Source organism: Anthonomus grandis, chromosome 11 (assembly GCF_022605725.1).
Source record: "Anthonomus grandis grandis chromosome 11, icAntGran1.3, whole genome shotgun sequence".
Classification (NCBI taxonomy): Eukaryota; Metazoa; Arthropoda; class Insecta; order Coleoptera; family Curculionidae; genus Anthonomus; species Anthonomus grandis.
This window is the reverse complement of record NC_065556.1, coordinates 8,921,215-8,934,325: the sequence shown is the minus strand read 5'-3', so window position 1 is coordinate 8,934,325 and position 13,111 is coordinate 8,921,215.

Sequence of the window (13,111 nt, the reverse complement as noted above, 5' to 3'; positions counted from 1 at the left end):
TAAAAAAATAATCATATCTCACTCTATTACTGTTATCTATTATTCAAATTTAATTTACATTTACTATTTCGCATATACAAGATAGCCAAATGATATTTTTTACGGTTTGAACACAACCAGAATTAAGAAAATATAATAAATAATAGCGTTAACGATTGTTCCGATTTAATTTTTGATATAATTTGATTAACCCTAATATAGCATTGTCCGATATGATTTCAATTTAATTTTTAAAGTTCATTTAATTTACTGTAAATTATTTTTAAAATTTTTCTTATGAATTGTTTTTTAAAAAAATTATTATATCTCAGTCTATTACTGTTATCTATTATTCGAATATGATTTAAATTTACTATTTCGCATATACAAGATAGCCAAATGATATTCTTTACGGTTTGAACACAACCAGAATTAAGAAAATATAATAACTAATAGCGTTAACGATTGTTCCGATTTAATTTTAAATTAATTTTTAGATATAATTTGATTAACCCTAAATGATTTTTTTAAATATTTTGATGTATTGTTTTTAAAAAAAATAGTCATATCTCACTTAATTACGGTTATCCGTTATTCAAATTTATTTTAAAATTAATGTTTAAGTTATACAAGATGACCCAAATGATCCTTTTTAAATTTTGGAGAAATGTCCGATTTGATTCCAATTTAATTTTTGAAGTTCATTTAATGTACTCTAAATTATTTTTAAAATTTTTCTTATGAATTGTTTTTAAAAAAAAATATTATATCCCACTCTATTACTGTTATTTATTATTCGAATATAATTAACATTTACTATTTCGTATATACGAGATAGCCAAATGATGTTTTTTATGGTTTGAACACAACCAGAATTAAGAAAATATAATAAATCTTAGCGTAAACGATTGTTCCGATTTAATTTTAAATTAATTTTTAGATATAATTGGATTAACCCTAAATGATTTTTAAAAAATATTTTGATGTATTGTGTTTAAAGAAAAAAGTCATATCTCACTCAATTACGGTTATCTATTATTTAAATATAATTTAAAATTATTATTTAGGTTATACAAGATGACTCAAATGATCCTTTTTAAATTTTGGACATAACCAGGGTTAAGAAAATAGAACAATTAATCATTATAGAAATGTCCGATTTGATTCCAATTTAATTTTTGAAGTTCATTTGATGTACTCTAAATTATTTTTAAAAATTTTCTTATGAATTGTTTTTAAAAAAAATTATTATATCCCACTCTATTACTGTTATCTATTATTCGAATAGAATTTAAATTTACTATTTCGCATATACAAGGTAGCCAAATGATGTTTTTTACGGTTTGAACACAACCAGAATTAAGAAAATATAATAACTGATAGCGTTAAAGATTGTTCCGTTTTAATTTTTAGATATAATTTGATTAACGCTAAATAATTTTTAAAAATAATTTTATGTATTATGTTTTAAAAAAATAGTAATATCTCACTCAATAAGGTTATCTATTATTAAAATTTATTTTAAAATTAATATTTAGGTTATACAAGATTACTCAATTAATCCTTTTTAAGTTTTGGACATAACCAGTGTTAAGAAAATAGAACAATTAATCATTGTCCGATTTGATTCCAATTCAATTTTTAGATATAATTTGATTAACCCTAAATTATTTTTAAAAATATTTTAATGTATTGTGTTTAAAAAAAATAGTCATATCTAACTCAATTACGGTTATCTATTATTCAAATTATTTTAAAATTAATATTTAGGTTATACAAGATGACTCAAACGATACTTTTTAAGTTTTGGGCATAACTAGGGTTAAGAAAATAGAACAATTAATTATTATGGCATTGTCCGATTTGATTCCAATTTAATTTTTGAAGTTTATTTGATGTACTGTAAATTATTGTTTAAAATTTTCTTATGAATTGTTTTTTAAAAAAATAATCATATCTCACTCTATTACTGTTATCTATTATTCGAATTTAATTTACATTTACTATTTCGCATATACAAGATAGTCAAATGATATTTTTTACGGTTTAAACACAACCAGAATTAAGAAAATATAATAAATAATAGCGTTAGCGATTGTTCCGATTTAATTTTTAGATATAATTTGATTAACCCTAAATGATTTTTAAAAATATTTTGATGTATTGGTTTTAAAAAAAATAGTCATATCTCACTTAATTACAGTTATCTATTATTTAAAATTTATTTTAAAATTAATATTTAAGTTATACAAGATGACCCAAATGAACCTTTTAAAATTTTGGACATAACCAGTGTTAAGAAAATAGAACAATTAATCATTATAGCATTGTCCGATTTGATTCCAATTCAATTTTTGAAGTTCATTTAATGTACTCTAAATTATTTTTAAAATTTTTCTTATGTATTATTTTTAAAAAAATTATTATATCTCACTCTTTTACTGTTATTTATTATTCGAATATAATTTACATTTACTATTTCGCATATACAAGATAGCCAAATGATGTTTTTTACGGTTTGAACACAACCAGAACTGAAAAAATATAATAACTAATAGCGTTAACGATTGTTCCGATTTAATTTTAAATTATATTTTAGATATAATTTGATTAATCCGAAATGATTTTTAAAAATATTTTGATGTATCGTGTTTAAAGAAAAAAGTTATATCTCAATCAATTACGGTTATCTATTATTCAAATATAATTTAAAATTATTATTTAGGTTATACAAGTTGACTCAAATGAACCTTTTTATGTTTTGGACATAACCAGGATAAAGAAAATCGATTACTATTACCTATAGCTATTGTTCCGATATGATTTCAATTTAATTTTTAGATATAATTGGATTAACCTTAAATGATGTTTAAAAATATTTTAATGTATTGTGTTTAAAAAGAATAGTCGTATCTCACTCAATTACGGTTATCTATTATTCAAATTAATTTTAAAATTAATATTTAGGTTATACAAGATGACTCAAATAATCCTTTTTAAGTTTTGGACATAACCAGGATAAAGAAAATCGATTACTATTACCTATAGCTATTGTTCCGATATGATTTCAATTTAATTTTAAGATAAAATTTGTTTAACCCTAAATAATTTTTAAAAATTTTTTAATGTATTGTGTTTAAAAACAATTGTCGTATCTCACTCAATTACGGTTATCTATTATTCAAATTAATTTTAAAATTAATATTTAGGTTATACAAGATGACTCAAATAATCCTTTTTAAGTTTTGGACATAACCAGGGTTAAGAAAATAGAACAATTAATGATTATAGCATTGTCCGATATGATTTCAATTTAATTTTTGAAGTTCATGTGATTTACTGTAAATTATTTTTAAAATTTTTCTTATGAATTGTTTTTTAATAAAATAATTATATCTCAGTCTATTACTGTTTGTTATCTATTATTCGAATATGATTTAAATTTACTATTTCGCATATACAAGGTAGCCAAATGATGTTTTTTACGGTTTGAACACAACCAGAATTAAGAAAATATAATAACTGATAGCGTTAAAAATCTTTAATAATAACCGTACTAACAATCGTTCCGTTATAATTTTAATTTAATTTTTAGATATAATTTGATTAACCCTAAATAATTTTTAAAAATAATTTTATGTATTATGTTTTAAAAAAATAGTAATATCTCACTCAATTACGGTTATCTATTATTCAAATTTATTTTAAAATTAATATTTAGGTTATACAAGATGACTCAAATAATCCTTTTTAAGTTTTGGACATAACCAGGGTTAAGAAAATAGAACAATTAATCATTATAGCAATGTCCGATTTGATTCCAATTTAATTTTTAAATTTCATTTGATGTACTCTAAATTATTTTTAAAATTTTTCTAATGAATTATTTTTAAAAAAAAATTATTATATCTCACTCTTTTACTGTTATTTATTATTCGAATATAATTTACATTTACGGTTTAAACACAACCAGAATTAAGAAAATATAATAACTAATAGCGTTAACGATTGTTCCGATTTAATTTTAAATTAATTTTTAGATATAATTTGATTAACCCTAAATGATTTTTAAAAATATTTTGATGTATTGTTTTTAAAAAAAATAGTCATATCTCACTTAATTACGGTTATCTATTATTCAAATTTATTTTAAAATTAATATTTAAGTTATACAAAATGACCCAAATGATCCTTTTTAAATTTTGAACATAACCAGGGTTAAGAAAATAGAACAATTAATTATTATAGCAATGTCCGATTTGATTCCAATTTAATTTTTGAAGTTCATTTGATTTACTGTAAATTATTTTTAAAATTTTTCTTATGAATTGTTTTTTAAAAAAATAAATATATCTCAGTCTATTACTGTTATCTATTATTCGAATATGATTTAAATTTACTATTTCGCATATACAAGATAGCCAAATGATATTCTTTACGGTTTGAACACAACCAGAATTAGGAAAATATAATAACTCTTAGCGTTAACGATTGTTCCGATTTAATTTTAATTTAATTTTTAGATATAATTGGATTAACCTTAAATGATGTTTAAAAATATTTTAATGTATTGTGTTTAAAAAGAATAGTCGTATCTCACTCAATTACGGTTATCTATTATTCAAATTAATTTTAAAATTAATATTTAGGTTATACAAGATGACTCAAATAATCCTTTTTAAGTTTTGGACATAACCAGGGTTAAGAAAATAGAACAATTAATGATTATAGCATTGTCCGATATGATTTCAATTTAATTTTTGAAGTTCATGTGATTTACTGTAAATTATTTTTAAAATTTTTCTTATGAATTGTTTTTTAATAAAATAATTATATCTCAGTCTATTACTGTTTGTTATCTATTATTCGAATATGATTTAAATTTACTATTTCGCATATACAAGGTAGCCAAATGATGTTTTTTACGGTTTGAACACAACCAGAATTAAGAAAATATAATAACTGATAGCGTTAAAAATCTTTAATAATAACCGTACTAACAATCGTTCCGTTTTAATTTTAATTTAATTTTTAGATATTATTTGATTAACCCTAAATAATTTTTAAAAATAATTTTATGTATTATGTTTTAAAAAAATAGTAATATCTCACTCAATTACGGTTATCTATTATTCAAATTTATTTTAAAATTAATATTTAGGTTATACAAGATGACTCAAATGATCCTTTTTAAGTTTTGGACATAACCAGGGATAAGAAAATAGAACAATTAATCATTATAGCAATGTCCGATTTGATTCCAATTTAATTTTTAAAGTTCATTTGATGTACTCTAAATTATTTTTAAAATTTTTCTAATGAATTATTTTTAAAAAAAATTATTATATCTCACTCTTTTACTATTATTTATTATTCGAATATAATTTACATTTACTATTTCGCATATACAAGATAGCCAAATGATGTTTTTTACGGTTTGAACACAACCAGAACTGAAAAAATATAATAACTAATAGCGTTAACGATTGTTCCGATTTAATTTTAAATTAATTTTTAGATATAATTTGATTAATCCGAAATGATTTTTAAAAATATTTTGATGTATCGTGTTTAAAGAAAAAAGTTATATCTCAATCAATTACGGTTATCTATTATTCAAATATAATTTAAAATTATTATTTAGGTTATACAAGTTGACTCAAATGAACCTTTTTATGTTTTGGACATAACCAGGATAAAGAAAATCGATTACTATTACCTATAGCTATTGTTCCGATATGATTTCAATTTAATTTTTAGATATAATTGGATTAACCTTAAATGATGTTTAAAAATATTTTAATGTATTGTGTTTAAAAAGAATAGTCGTATCTCACTCAATTACGGTTATCTATTATTCAAATTAATTTTAAAATTAATATTTAGGTTATACAAGATGACTCAAATAATCCTTTTTAAGTTTTGGACATAACCAGGATAAAGAAAATCGATTACTATTACCTATAGCTATTGTTCCGATATGATTTCAATTTAATTTTAAGATAAAATTTGTTTAACCCTAAATAATTTTTTAAAATTTTTTAATGTATTGTGTTTAAAAACAATTGTCGTATCTCACTCAATTACGGTTATCTATTATTCAAATTAATTTTAAAATTAATATTTAGGTTATACAAGATGACTCAAATGATCCTTTTTAAGTTTTGGACATAACCAGGGTTAAGAAAATAGAACAATTTATCAGTATAGCATTGTCCGATATGATTTCAATTTAATTTTTAAAGTTCATTTAATTTACTGTAAATTATTTTTAAAATTTTTCTTATGAATTGTTTTTTAAAAAAATTATTATATCTCAGTCTATTACTGTTATCTATTATTCGAATATGATTTAAATTTACTATTTCGCATATACAAGATAGCCAAATGATATTCTTTACGGTTTGAACACAACCAGAATTAAGAAAATATAATAACTAATAGCGTTAACGATTGTTCCGATTTAATTTTAAATTAATTTTTAGATATAATTTGATTAACCCTAAATGATTTTTTTAAATATTTTGATGTATTGTTTTTAAAAAAAATAGTCATATCTCACTTAATTACGGTTATCCGTTATTCAAATTTATTTTAAAATTAATGTTTAAGTTATACAAGATGACCCAAATGATCCTTTTTAAATTTTGGAGAAATGTCCGATTTGATTCCAATTTAATTTTTGAAGTTCATTTAATGTACTCTAAATTATTTTTAAAATTTTTCTTATGAATTGTTTTTAAAAAAAAATATTATATCCCACTCTATTACTGTTATTTATTATTCGAATATAATTAACATTTACTATTTCGTATATACGAGATAGCCAAATGATGTTTTTTATGGTTTGAACACAACCAGAATTAAGAAAATATAATAAATCTTAGCGTAAACGATTGTTCCGATTTAATTTTAAATTAATTTTTAGATATAATTGGATTAACCCTAAATGATTTTTAAAAAATATTTTGATGTATTGTGTTTAAAGAAAAAAGTCATATCTCACTCAATTACGGTTATCTATTATTTAAATATAATTTAAAATTATTATTTAGGTTATACAAGATGACTCAAATGATCCTTTTTAAATTTTGGACATAACCAGGGTTAAGAAAATAGAACAATTAATCATTATAGAAATGTCCGATTTGATTCCAATTTAATTTTTGAAGTTCATTTGATGTACTCTAAATTATTTTTAAAAATTTTCTTATGAATTGTTTTTAAAAAAAATTATTATATCCCACTCTATTACTGTTATCTATTATTCGAATAGAATTTAAATTTACTATTTCGCATATACAAGGTAGCCAAATGATGTTTTTTACGGTTTGAACACAACCAGAATTAAGAAAATATAATAACTGATAGCGTTAAAGATTGTTCCGTTTTAATTTTTAGATATAATTTGATTAACGCTAAATAATTTTTAAAAATAATTTTATGTATTATGTTTTAAAAAAATAGTAATATCTCACTCAATAAGGTTATCTATTATTAAAATTTATTTTAAAATTAATATTTAGGTTATACAAGATTACTCAATTAATCCTTTTTAAGTTTTGGACATAACCAGTGTTAAGAAAATAGAACAATTAATCATTGTCCGATTTGATTCCAATTCAATTTTTAGATATAATTTGATTAACCCTAAATTATTTTTAAAAATATTTTAATGTATTGTGTTTAAAAAAAATAGTCATATCTAACTCAATTACGGTTATCTATTATTCAAATTATTTTAAAATTAATATTTAGGTTATACAAGATGACTCAAACGATACTTTTTAAGTTTTGGGCATAACTAGGGTTAAGAAAATAGAACAATTAATTATTATGGCATTGTCCGATTTGATTCCAATTTAATTTTTGAAGTTTATTTGATGTACTGTAAATTATTGTTTAAAATTTTCTTATGAATTGTTTTTTAAAAAAATAATCATATCTCACTCTATTACTGTTATCTATTATTCGAATTTAATTTACATTTACTATTTCGCATATACAAGATAGTCAAATGATATTTTTTACGGTTTAAACACAACCAGAATTAAGAAAATATAATAAATAATAGCGTTAGCGATTGTTCCGATTTAATTTTTAGATATAATTTGATTAACCCTAAATGATTTTTAAAAATATTTTGATGTATTGGTTTTAAAAAAAATAGTCATATCTCACTTAATTACAGTTATCTATTATTTAAAATTTATTTTAAAATTAATATTTAAGTTATACAAGATGACCCAAATGAACCTTTTAAAATTTTGGACATAACCAGTGTTAAGAAAATAGAACAATTAATCATTATAGCATTGTCCGATTTGATTCCAATTCAATTTTTGAAGTTCATTTAATGTACTCTAAATTATTTTTAAAATTTTTCTTATGTATTATTTTTAAAAAAATTATTATATCTCACTCTTTTACTGTTATTTATTATTCGAATATAATTTACATTTACTATTTCGCATATACAAGATAGCCAAATGATGTTTTTTACGGTTTGAACACAACCAGAACTGAAAAAATATAATAACTAATAGCGTTAACGATTGTTCCGATTTAATTTTAAATTATATTTTAGATATAATTTGATTAATCCGAAATGATTTTTAAAAATATTTTGATGTATCGTGTTTAAAGAAAAAAGTTATATCTCAATCAATTACGGTTATCTATTATTCAAATATAATTTAAAATTATTATTTAGGTTATACAAGTTGACTCAAATGAACCTTTTTATGTTTTGGACATAACCAGGATAAAGAAAATCGATTACTATTACCTATAGCTATTGTTCCGATATGATTTCAATTTAATTTTTAGATATAATTGGATTAACCTTAAATGATGTTTAAAAATATTTTAATGTATTGTGTTTAAAAAGAATAGTCGTATCTCACTCAATTACGGTTATCTATTATTCAAATTAATTTTAAAATTAATATTTAGGTTATACAAGATGACTCAAATAATCCTTTTTAAGTTTTGGACATAACCAGGATAAAGAAAATCGATTACTATTACCTATAGCTATTGTTCCGATATGATTTCAATTTAATTTTAAGATAAAATTTGTTTAACCCTAAATAATTTTTAAAAATTTTTTAATGTATTGTGTTTAAAAACAATTGTCGTATCTCACTCAATTACGGTTATCTATTATTTAAATTAATTTTAAAATTAATATTTAGGTTATACAAGATGACTCAAATAATCCTTTTTAAGTTTTGGACATAACCAGGGTTAAGAAAATAGAACAATTAATGATTATAGCATTGTCCGATATGATTTCAATTTAATTTTTGAAGTTCATGTGATTTACTGTAAATTATTTTTAAAATTTTTCTTATGAATTGTTTTTTAATAAAATAATTATATCTCAGTCTATTACTGTTTGTTATCTATTATTCGAATATGATTTAAATTTACTATTTCGCATATACAAGGTAGCCAAATGATGTTTTTTACGGTTTGAACACAACCAGAATTAAGAAAATATAATAACTGATAGCGTTAAAAATCTTTAATAATAACCGTACTAACAATCGTTCCGTTATAATTTTAATTTAATTTTTAGATATAATTTGATTAACCCTAAATAATTTTTAAAAATAATTTTATGTATTATGTTTTAAAAAAATAGTAATATCTCACTCAATTACGGTTATCTATTATTCAAATTTATTTTAAAATTAATATTTAGGTTATACAAGATGACTCAAATAATCCTTTTTAAGTTTTGGACATAACCAGGGTTAAGAAAATAGAACAATTAATCATTATAGCAATGTCCGATTTGATTCCAATTTAATTTTTAAATTTCATTTGATGTACTCTAAATTATTTTTAAAATTTTTCTAATGAATTATTTTTAAAAAAAAATTATTATATCTCACTCTTTTACTGTTATTTATTATTCGAATATAATTTACATTTACGGTTTAAACACAACCAGAATTAAGAAAATATAATAACTAATAGCGTTAACGATTGTTCCGATTTAATTTTAAATTAATTTTTAGATATAATTTGATTAACCCTAAATGATTTTTAAAAATATTTTGATGTATTGTTTTTAAAAAAAATAGTCATATCTCACTTAATTACGGTTATCTATTATTCAAATTTATTTTAAAATTAATATTTAAGTTATACAAGATGACCCAAATGATCCTTTTTAAATTTTGAACATAACCAGGGTTAAGAAAATAGAACAATTAATTATTATAGCAATGTCCGATTTGATTCCAATTTAATTTTTGAAGTTCATTTGATTTACTGTAAATTATTTTTAAAATTTTTCTTATGAATTGTTTTTTAAAAAAATAAATATATCTCAGTCTATTACTGTTATCTATTATTCGAATATGATTTAAATTTACTATTTCGCATATACAAGATAGCCAAATGATATTCTTTACGGTTTGAACACAACCAGAATTAGGAAAATATAATAACTCTTAGCGTTAACGATTGTTCCGATTTAATTTTAATTTAATTTTTAGATATAATTGGATTAACCTTAAATGATGTTTAAAAATATTTTAATGTATTGTGTTTAAAAAGAATAGTCGTATCTCACTCAATTACGGTTATCTATTATTCAAATTAATTTTAAAATTAATATTTAGGTTATACAAGATGACTCAAATAATCCTTTTTAAGTTTTGGACATAACCAGGGTTAAGAAAATAGAACAATTAATGATTATAGCATTGTCCGATATGATTTCAATTTAATTTTTGAAGTTCATGTGATTTACTGTAAATTATTTTTAAAATTTTTCTTATGAATTGTTTTTTAATAAAATAATTATATCTCAGTCTATTACTGTTTGTTATCTATTATTCGAATATGATTTAAATTTACTATTTCGCATATACAAGGTAGCCAAATGATGTTTTTTACGGTTTGAACACAACCAGAATTAAGAAAATATAATAACTGATAGCGTTAAAAATCTTTAATAATAACCGTACTAACAATCGTTCCGTTTTAATTTTAATTTAATTTTTAGATATTATTTGATTAACCCTAAATAATTTTTAAAAATAATTTTATGTATTATGTTTTAAAAAAATAGTAATATCTCACTCAATTACGGTTATCTATTATTCAAATTTATTTTAAAATTAATATTTAGGTTATACAAGATGACTCAAATGATCCTTTTTAAGTTTTGGACATAACCAGGGATAAGAAAATAGAACAATTAATCATTATAGCAATGTCCGATTTGATTCCAATTTAATTTTTAAAGTTCATTTGATGTACTCTAAATTATTTTTAAAATTTTTCTAATGAATTATTTTTAAAAAAAATTATTATATCTCACTCTTTTACTATTATTTATTATTCGAATATAATTTACATTTACTATTTCGCATATACAAGATAGCCAAATGATGTTTTTTACGGTTTGAACACAACCAGAACTGAAAAAATATAATAACTAATAGCGTTAACGATTGTTCCGATTTAATTTTAAATTAATTTTTAGATATAATTTGATTAATCCGAAATGATTTTTAAAAATATTTTGATGTATCGTGTTTAAAGAAAAAAGTTATATCTCAATCAATTACGGTTATCTATTATTCAAATATAATTTAAAATTATTATTTAGGTTATACAAGTTGACTCAAATGAACCTTTTTATGTTTTGGACATAACCAGGATAAAGAAAATCGATTACTATTACCTATAGCTATTGTTCCGATATGATTTCAATTTAATTTTTAGATATAATTGGATTAACCTTAAATGATGTTTAAAAATATTTTAATGTATTGTGTTTAAAAAGAATAGTCGTATCTCACTCAATTACGGTTATCTATTATTCAAATTAATTTTAAAATTAATATTTAGGTTATACAAGATGACTCAAATAATCCTTTTTAAGTTTTGGACATAACCAGGATAAAGAAAATCGATTACTATTACCTATAGCTATTGTTCCGATATGATTTCAATTTAATTTTAAGATAAAATTTGTTTAACCCTAAATAATTTTTTAAAATTTTTTAATGTATTGTGTTTAAAAACAATTGTCGTATCTCACTCAATTACGGTTATCTATTATTCAAATTAATTTTAAAATTAATATTTAGGTTATACAAGATGACTCAAATAATCCTTTTTAAGTTTTGGACATAACCAGGGTTAAGAAAATAGAACAATTAATGATTATAGCATTGTCCGATATGATTTCAATTTAATTTTTGAAGTTCATGTGATTTACTGTAAATTATTTTTAAATTTTTTCTTATGAATTGTTTTTTAATAAAATAATTATATCTCAGTCTATTACTGTTTGTTATCTATTATTCGAATATGATTTAAATTTACTATTTCGCATATACAAGGTAGCCAAATGATGTTTTTTACGGTTTGAACACAACCAGAATTAAGAAAATATAATAACTCATAGCGTTAAAAATCTTTAATAATAACCGTACTAACAATCGTTCCGTTATAATTTTAATTTAATTTTTAGATATAATTTGATTAACCCTAAATAATTTTTAAAAATAATTTTATGTATTATGTTTTAAAAAAATAGTAATATCTCACTCAATTACGGTTATCTATTATTCAAATTTATTTTAAAATTAATATTTAGGTTATACAAGATGACTCAAATAATCCTTTTTAAGTTTTGGACATAACCAGGGTTAAGAAAATAGAACAATTAATGATTATAGCATTGTCCGATATGATTTCAATTTAATTTTTGAAGTTCATGTGACTTACTGTAAATTATTTTTAAAATTTTTCTTATGAATTGTTTTTTAATAAAATAATTATATCTCAGTCTATTACTGTTTGTTATCTATTATTCGAATATGATTTAAATTTACTATTTCGCATATACAAGGTAGCCAAATGATGTTTTTTACGGTTTGAACACAACCAGAATTAAGAAAATATAATAACTGATAGCGTTAAAAATCTTTAATAATAACCGTACTAACAATCGTTCCGTTTTAATTTTAATTTAATTTTTAGATATTATTTGATTAACCCTAAATAATTTTTAAAAATAATTTTATGTATTATGTTTTAAAAAAATAGTAATATCTCACTCAATTACGGTTATCTATTATTCAAATTTATTTTAAAATTA